Genomic DNA, 8,261 nt, shown 5'->3' with positions numbered 1-8,261 from the left:
GTTCGAAGTGTTGGACTGGTGCTCTGTTCATGGTGATAATGTGATATTAATGAAAATGTAACAACAAGAACGGCAATTAAATAGGAATGCACATGAGTGTGATGGATGCCGGAGTGTGTTGTACACTGCAATGAGAGCATATTAGTATAAATATGATATATCTGCAATCACCAGCAGGTAGGGCACCCACTGGTTTCTAATCATTCATCCATGTTACCAGTGTGAACAGCTCTAACCCTTCCCCTCTCCCCAATTCCTTTTCTGTCTGATATATGTGAGTATGGTTATATACAGCTGCAATCAAAATTACTCACCCCCCCCCCATTGCGAATTTGGTTTATTAGCAAAATGTACAAACTTTCTGCTGTTTGCAATAAACCAGTCAAACAAGAACTATGTCATGAAATGCCACGTTTAGTAAGATTTATTCACCCCTTTTCTAAAAAAAGTCTTTAGTATTTAGTAGAGAACCCCTGGCTGTTACGACCTGCTGAAAACTTGATGTATAGCCAGACAGCAGCTTCTTGCAGCGTTCCTGAGTTATCTTAGCCCGTTTCTTATGGACAGGTGTCTCCAGGTCACTAATATACTTGGGATTCCTGCCGCACTCGCCTTCTTCGCGTCCCACCAAAGATTTTCTATGGGGTTCAAGTCAGGCAACTTTGACGGTCACTCCAGAATCCTCAAGGACTTCTTCTGAGACCAAGCGCTGGTGGACTTGGAGGGATGTTGAAAAGTACAATGATGCCCAAGTTTTAGCATCTTCACAGAAGGAGGGTGTTATCTTCTAGGATTTCCTGAGATTTGATTGAATCCATCCAACTTCTTCAGGTCTCCAGTGCAAGAGAATGCAAAGCAGCCCGAGATCATCATGGAGCCACCGCTATGCTTCGTTGTAGACATCACGGAGTCACCGCTATGCTTCGTTGTAGACATCACGGAGTCACCGCTATGCTTCGTTGTAGACATCACGGAGTCACCGCTATGCTTCGTTGTAGACATCACGGAGTCACCGCTATGCTTCGTTGTAGATATCACGCAGCCACCGCCATTCTTCACTGTAGACATCACGCAGCCACCGCCATGCTTCACTGTAGGCAGGGTGTTCTTTTAAGCGTATGCTTAATTTATTTATTTTTTTCATCTAGACATCCCACTGGTCCAAAGGTCAAAGTTCCCGCTATGTTTTATAGCTCCACCGACAAGAATTCTTAAACATCTGTGGCTTATTTATATGGTTTTGAGAATATTGGAGCCAACTTTTTTTTTTCTGCTTTTGGGTCCGTAGACGTGTCATTTTTGGAGTTCGGACACGGAGATCTTAAGAGTTTAATGTGCGCCTTACTGTACAAACTGAAACCTCAGTGCATGCTGCCACCAAATCCTACAGCAGGTCTTTTGCAGTCACTCAAGGGTATTTCACCACCTGCCTCTTCAGGAATCTGGTGGCAGCCAGTGGCTGATTCCTCTTTCTGCCACGTCCAGGTAGTGTAGCCGGTGTTCCTATAACTTTGGTTATGTTAACTCTGCTTCTATTTGTATCTCTAGAAGTATTGTGTCTTTATCTATTTGCATCCTTTTCCTTGTTTGTGCAAGGCAATAATCACTTTTCTTAAATGTTTAGACCACTCTCGACAACCCAAAAGTAGTAGTGAACTGGAGGCCACTTCCCATTAGGGATAGGTTAGGATTCCTAGGGGACGCTGCCAGAAGCTGCTATCTGGCTATACATCCCGTCTGCAGCAGGTCATAACAGCCAGAGGCGATTTATGAAGAACTAAAGACGCTTGTCATGAGGGAGCAAATAATTCAGTGACGGCAGTCGTCTGTAAAAGTTGCATTTTGTGACAAGTTTGGAAAAACCACTTGTTAGTTGTTAATTACTTGCAATGTTCTTGTTTCATTGGTTTATGGCAAACACCAGAAAGTTAGTAAATGTTGCTTATAAGGCTAATTTGCATTGGGGGAGTGAATAATTTTGATTGCAGCTGTGTATACCTTAAGAAATCATTGACTCCTTACCCAATTATTACCTGTGATTTAGCCTGAAGTGCTCCTCCGTCCTCTCTTCTTTCTCCTCCTGGGTTGATTTTTCTCAATACCTGGGTAAAATCTGTGTGCGGTGATGACAGATTCCCCATTACTTAGATAGGAGATGTCAGTTAGTGCTTTTAAAATTCTATGGAGGGGGAGGAGCTATAGGCCGACAGACATTCTACTGCAAGTTCTCCTGAAATGACAGTTACATTTCTCCATAGAACTTTATGGAATGGTAGCGCCGGCATCGCTGTAAACGGTGCTGCTGTGGGAGAGCGCACGCTGATTGCTATGAACAAAACACTTTATTTTTGGTAAGTGAGGTACATTAGGTGGAAGGTTAATGAAAACATACTGTTGTCCATAGCAACCAATCACAGAGCAGCTTTTATTTTACCACAGCAGTTTAAAAGATGAAAGCTCTGTTCTGATTGGTTGCTATGGGCAACAAAGACAAGCTTTTATAAATGGAGGCCCAAATGTGTGACGGTTACAGTAAAGACTGTTTAGATGTATTACAGCTGGACAATATTTTTAAAGGGGTTGTCTCATGCCCCATTAGCATACAGACATCATGAAAAAGCCAAGCAAGTCACAAAAAGTACAACCGTGTTGGAGTTTTTGCGACTTTCTGGTTGCTGTATTGTGACTCCACTAACTTGTATTGTGCTGCAATACCTAGCGAACCTTGGCCATAAAGTAAATGTAGGTCTACACTGCGACTTTGGCCATACAGGGTGAACGTGGTTGAGTTATGACCTGCAAGTTGCCAAGACACATAAGTGAACCGAAACAGCAGGTTTTAATTCCCAGCACCTTAATCTTTATAATAACAAATCAGCTCTATGTTCCGATGTAGCAGCGGGAGTAAAATGAGAGCAAAAACTGGTTACTTCTGATAAAATTATCTTCTAAAGGTCTAAAAAAAGCAATGTAGTAAAGTTAAAGCGTTATTCCCATCTTCAAGTCAAGATCTTAGCCCAATATGCAGCAGGTGTAATAATAATAGCTAATACCTCTAATTAGAAATGTAGTATAGTTCTTCTGATTTAATAGGACGCTCACCCCATGTGCAGGGCATTGCAGTAGCTTAGGTATCCATGTTTACGACCACTCCTATAGTGACAGGCTATGTGCCCACGATACAGAAATGCTCTGGATTTTTTCCTGAGCGTTTCTGCATCTCCCTGGCAGAAAAAACGCATGCGGATTGTACATGCGGATTGTACATGCGTTTTTCCGCCAGGGACTTGCGGATGTGAAGCGTTCTTGACTTGCATTTCCGCGTGCGGGTTGACAAGCGCTTTCCAAGCGATTTTAGCATCACTTGGAAAGTGCTTGACAACTTGGCCACACTATATAAATCCATGCAACCGACATGGATTTATATAGTGTGACCGAAAGAATGGTAAAAAATAAATATATACTTGCCTTCTGATGGCCCCCGGTGTCCTTGTCTTGGTTTGCCGGCAGCTCGCGGTAGACTAAAGGATCTGCCGACGTCAGCGGTCGCTTGACCCGTCATATGACTAAATGACGTTGACGCGCCCCTGGGCCTGTGTCGCGCTGCGTTGCGCAGGCGGGAGCTTACCCGGAACAGGATCTGTTGAGGGTTGTAGTCTCGTGGCGGTGACCCGGTCCGTGCCCAGGGAGTCAGACTAAGTGGCGCTGTATCAGCAGTAGATGTAGGACGACTACGCCACCCGTTGAATGCAGCTATGGAGCTGCCGCTGCAGGGCAGACCGCTGAGGCCGGTGGTAGGATAGTGCAGCGTAGATGGTATAACCCCCAACGGGAGGGGTATGGCCTCAGGGCAGCCGACGTGGATGATGGGGGTAGCAGGAACCACTCAGAGACGATGCGGTGTGATTCAGGGTCTTTACTGGTGACAAAGATAGACCCTCCCGGAGTACTGGCTAGCGATCGGGGCCTGGTCAGTCCTTGAGCAGATGGGATCTCCCCTGGCCAGGCGGAGTTGTAGGCCTCCCAAACTGACTGTACTCTTCTGGCTACCTTGCTAGAGGCGGGTATAAGTAGCCCACGTCCCTGAGTGTACCGTGTGGTGCTCACCCGTATGGCCGGTGACTCGGGGCCTTCTAGTAGCTTCCGCTCCATGACTGCGGTGCTGGTCCCATGCGTGTGACCGTGCCTTCGGGTTTCTTGGCCAGAGGACCTGAAATCCCCTGCCTGACGGATTCTGCTGCTGGGTAGGAGTTAGTCCCCACAGCCTCGGACTCCGGGTCCGGTAAGAAATCTTCTCAGTCAGGGCGAGCTCTGCAGCTGCCAGCCCCTGACTCCTTGTAACACTGCTCCCACAGAGCTCCTGTTGTTTCTTCCCATAGCTGCTTCTCTTCTCTACTTCTGGCATGGCCCAGGAGCTGGGCCCAGCCGGAGCCACAGCTCCCTGTCAGCCCTCCTGGCTGCACTCTCCCTCTGAACTCTCTAACCCTGCCTCAGCCCTAGGTTTATATAGGGGAAGTCCTTCCCCTCCCAGGACTGGGCAGGAGGTGTGGCATGCATAGGATTCCTGACCAAGAGACCTCCCACCTGCTCTCAGACATAACTTTGCTGTTACTGTGGAAAACCAGACCCCTGGGGTGCCACTTTCCCCCCTAGTGAAATTTAGTACTCCGGGACTAAACATATTTTAGAAAAACATAACAAGATATAACAATAACAATAAAGAAACACATAAAGGTGGTCACTGCATGTCCGTAACCGGGTGCAGTCTTTGAAGAAAGCAAGGTGTCCATTTCACCAAAACAGGGAGACGTAACCAGGTAGGGGTCTGTCCTGCCCCGAGTCCTTAACAGTCTTTAGTCCGTCCTGGGTTACGCTCCAACTATATACAAAGGATTCCCGGTAAATCCACCAAGGACTCCTAAAAATAACTAGAAACACATAATTATTTACAGGATATGGCCGCTCTCAGTCCTCGGCCAGGTAGAGGGAAAGAACGACCGCTCTCAGTCCTCGGTCAGTGGGGATAAGGAATGGCTGCTCACAGTCCTCAGCCTGGTTTAAGATAGGGGCACATGGGGAACAATTCACTAATCCCAACGGGGACCATATTTTAATTAGCAGCAGTCCTTGTACCCTTACGGGTAACTATTTACAGCTCTTTATTCACGCTACTTCCCTTCAGTAGCTATGTCCTCTTTGTGCTCCCTCCTGAGGGTAGTCCTCAGACCCGTCCGGGTCCTCTTGGCTTTCCTCGTATTGGTAGTACTGCATCTCCTCCTTGGTTAGCTGGGTTAGTATCTCTGCGACAGTCCTCCCCCCAGGTGGCCAGGACTTTACCTCCCTTTGGGCTGTCCCGGTTAATTGGGCCACCAGGATGCTCACTTTTTGCTCCTCTGTGAGGGGGTACACCTGGAAGAGGCTATCCAGCTTTTCTCTAAAGTCATGCAGGGTATGTGACTCCCCTGAGTACTGGGGTAGCCAGGCTGCCCCCGGGATATAGGGCATGGTGAAAGGCATGACCGCAACAGCGGTGGCGCTGGCGGGGGTTGAAGCGGTGAAGCTCTCCTCCGTATCCGGCATCCTTCTCCCCCCTAGTGGACCGTGGCCTACCTTGCGATGATCCTCTTCCGTAGGCCGCGGCTCCGCAGTGGATCGTCAGGGTTGAGGACCTTCCGTCGCGCTCCTGTGACGTCGGCGTCTGCTGGGCTCCTTCCAGGACCTTACGCAACGTCCGGACGTGAGGCGGGGCTTCAGTTCTCGCGCGCTTTCGGAGTCCACGCCCCTCTTCTTCCCGCGCGGCGTCCTCAAGATGGCGTCCAATGGCGGGAAAACTCCACGTATGGCGGGAAGAAGGCCGAAGATGGCGCCGGATGGCGGGAAAACTCCACCGATGGCGGGAAGGAAGCGGAAGATGGCGCCGGATGGCGGGAATCTTCACCACAGGTAAGTTTGAACAGTCTTTTTCAGGCACGCAGTACCCGGTGGTTGCGGGCACGAAATCCTGCCGACTACGCCAAAAGTTGACGCGCCCCTGGGCCTGTGTCGCGCTGCGTTGCGCAGGCGGGAGCTTACCCGGAGCAGGATCTGTTGAGGGTTGTAGTCTCGTGGCGGTGACCCGGTCCGTGCCCAGGGAGTCAGACTAAGTGGCGCTGTATCAGCGGTAGATGTAGGACGACTACGCCACCCGTTGAATGCAGCTATGGAGCTGCCGCTGCAGGGCAGACCGCTGAGGCCGGTGGTAGGATAGTGCAGCGTAGATGGTATAACCCCCAACGGGAGGGGTATGGCCTCAGGGCAGCCGACGTGGATGATGGGGGTAGCAGGAATCACTCAGAGACGATGCGGTGTGATTCAGGGTCTTTACTGGTGACAAAGATAGACCCTCCCGGAGTACTGGCTAGCGATCGGGGCCTGGTCAGTCCTTGAGCAGATGGGATCTCCCCTGGCCAGGCGGAGTTGTAGGCCTCCCAAACTGACTGTACTCTTCTGGCTACCTTGCTAGAGGCGGGTATAAGTAGCCCACGTCCCTGAGTGTACCGTGTGGTGCTCACCCGTATGGCCGGTGACTCGGGGCCTTCTAGTAGCTTCCGCTCCATGACGGCGGTGCCGGTCCCATGCGTGTGACCATGCCTTTGGGTTTCTTGGCCAGAGGACCTGAAATCCCCTGCCTGACGGATTCTGCTGCTGGGTAGGAGTTAGTCCCCACAGCCTCGGACTCCGGGTCCGGTAAGAAATCTTCTCAGTCAGGGCGAGCTCTGCAGCTGCCAGCCCCTGACTCCTTGTAACACTGCTCCCACAGAGCTCCTGTTGTTTCTTCCCATAGCTGCTTCTCTTCTCTACTTCTGGCATGGCCCAGGAGCTGGGCCCAGCCGGAGCCACAGCTCCCTGTCAGCCCTCCTGGCTGCACTCTCCCTCTGAACTCTCTAACCCTGCCTCAGCCCCAGGTTTATCTAGGGGAAGTTCTTCCCCTCCCAGGACTGGGCAGGAGGTGTGGCATGCATAGGATCCCTGACCAAGAGACCTCCCACCTGCTCTCAGACATAACATTGCTGTTACTGTGGAAAACCAGACCCCTGGGGTGCCACAACGTCACCGCAGGTCCTTCAGTCCACCGCGAGCTGCCGGCAAGCCGAGGCAATGACACCGGGGGCCATCAGAAGGTAAAATAAAAAATAAATTATACTTATTTTATTTTTTTACAGGTACTATGGTACCCGCGTCTGGAGGAGAGTCTCCTCTTCTCCAAACCCGGGTACCATCCGCACATTGAACCGCATGTTATCCGCATGTACAGATGCAGTCATGCGGATATTAAGCGTTCCAATGCAAGTCAATGGCGGCGAATACACTGCTCTTCCGCAAAATAATTGGTAGTGCTGCGTTTTTTTCCGCAATGATAATCCGCAGTGGAAATTTCCATGGCAGACCTTCTACCAAGCGTTTTTTAAGCGTTTCTGCAGTGGAATTGCTGCTGCGGAAACTCTTAAATGCATAGTGGGCACACAGCCTAAGCGAGTTGTTAATGGTCGTAACCTTGGGATACCTAAGCTACTGCATGGCCCTGCACATGGGGTAAGCGAAATAGCGAATCAGAAGAACTATACTACATTTCTAATTTGAGGTATTATTATTGCACCTACCACATATTGGGATAGGATCTTGGAGATGGGAATACCCCTTTAACTTTACTATAGACAATGGTGGGGTGGCATTGACTTCGAGATCGTAGCCTCATTAGGAGGTTGCGGTGATACTTCTACATTTACAGTTCCCCCTATACCACTGGTAGCAGACTTCTGGAATGCTACAGTGGCCTCCACACAATGCAGATAGGACGCCTGGCTTTAAATGAACATAAAAATAGTATTTTCACGTTTGACTCCAAATAGATAGTTTAAAAACTGAATGCCCACCTCACCACGAACAGCTTTTATATTGGGCCAAAATATTCTATATATAAGAAACAAATGGAGTTTCCAGGGCAAAAAAAAATCACACAGCAAAAATTAGCATTTTACACAGAAAACTCTCCAAAGAATTGACATGATGCTTTTTTTTTTTTTTTTTTTACCACGTTTTAAGAAAAAAAAATGTTGGTGATTTTAAACTCAAGCAAAAGGAAACCTTTATGCCAGTGGATTTGAAGCGTGTTCATTTTATTTATTTATGCGTAATTTGGCACAGAATCCATGTAAAAAAAAGGTTTGTAGCAAAGCCCGCTAACCATTTCTAAACTGTTAGATGGGCTAAATTTTTTCATA

Source organism: Phyllobates terribilis, unplaced genomic scaffold, assembly GCF_046119375.1.
Source record: "Phyllobates terribilis strain yellow unplaced genomic scaffold, ASM4611937v1 Scaffold_11__3_contigs__length_659146591, whole genome shotgun sequence".
Classification (NCBI taxonomy): Eukaryota; Metazoa; Chordata; class Amphibia; order Anura; family Dendrobatidae; genus Phyllobates; species Phyllobates terribilis.
Note: the sequence above shows the minus strand (reverse complement) of the source record.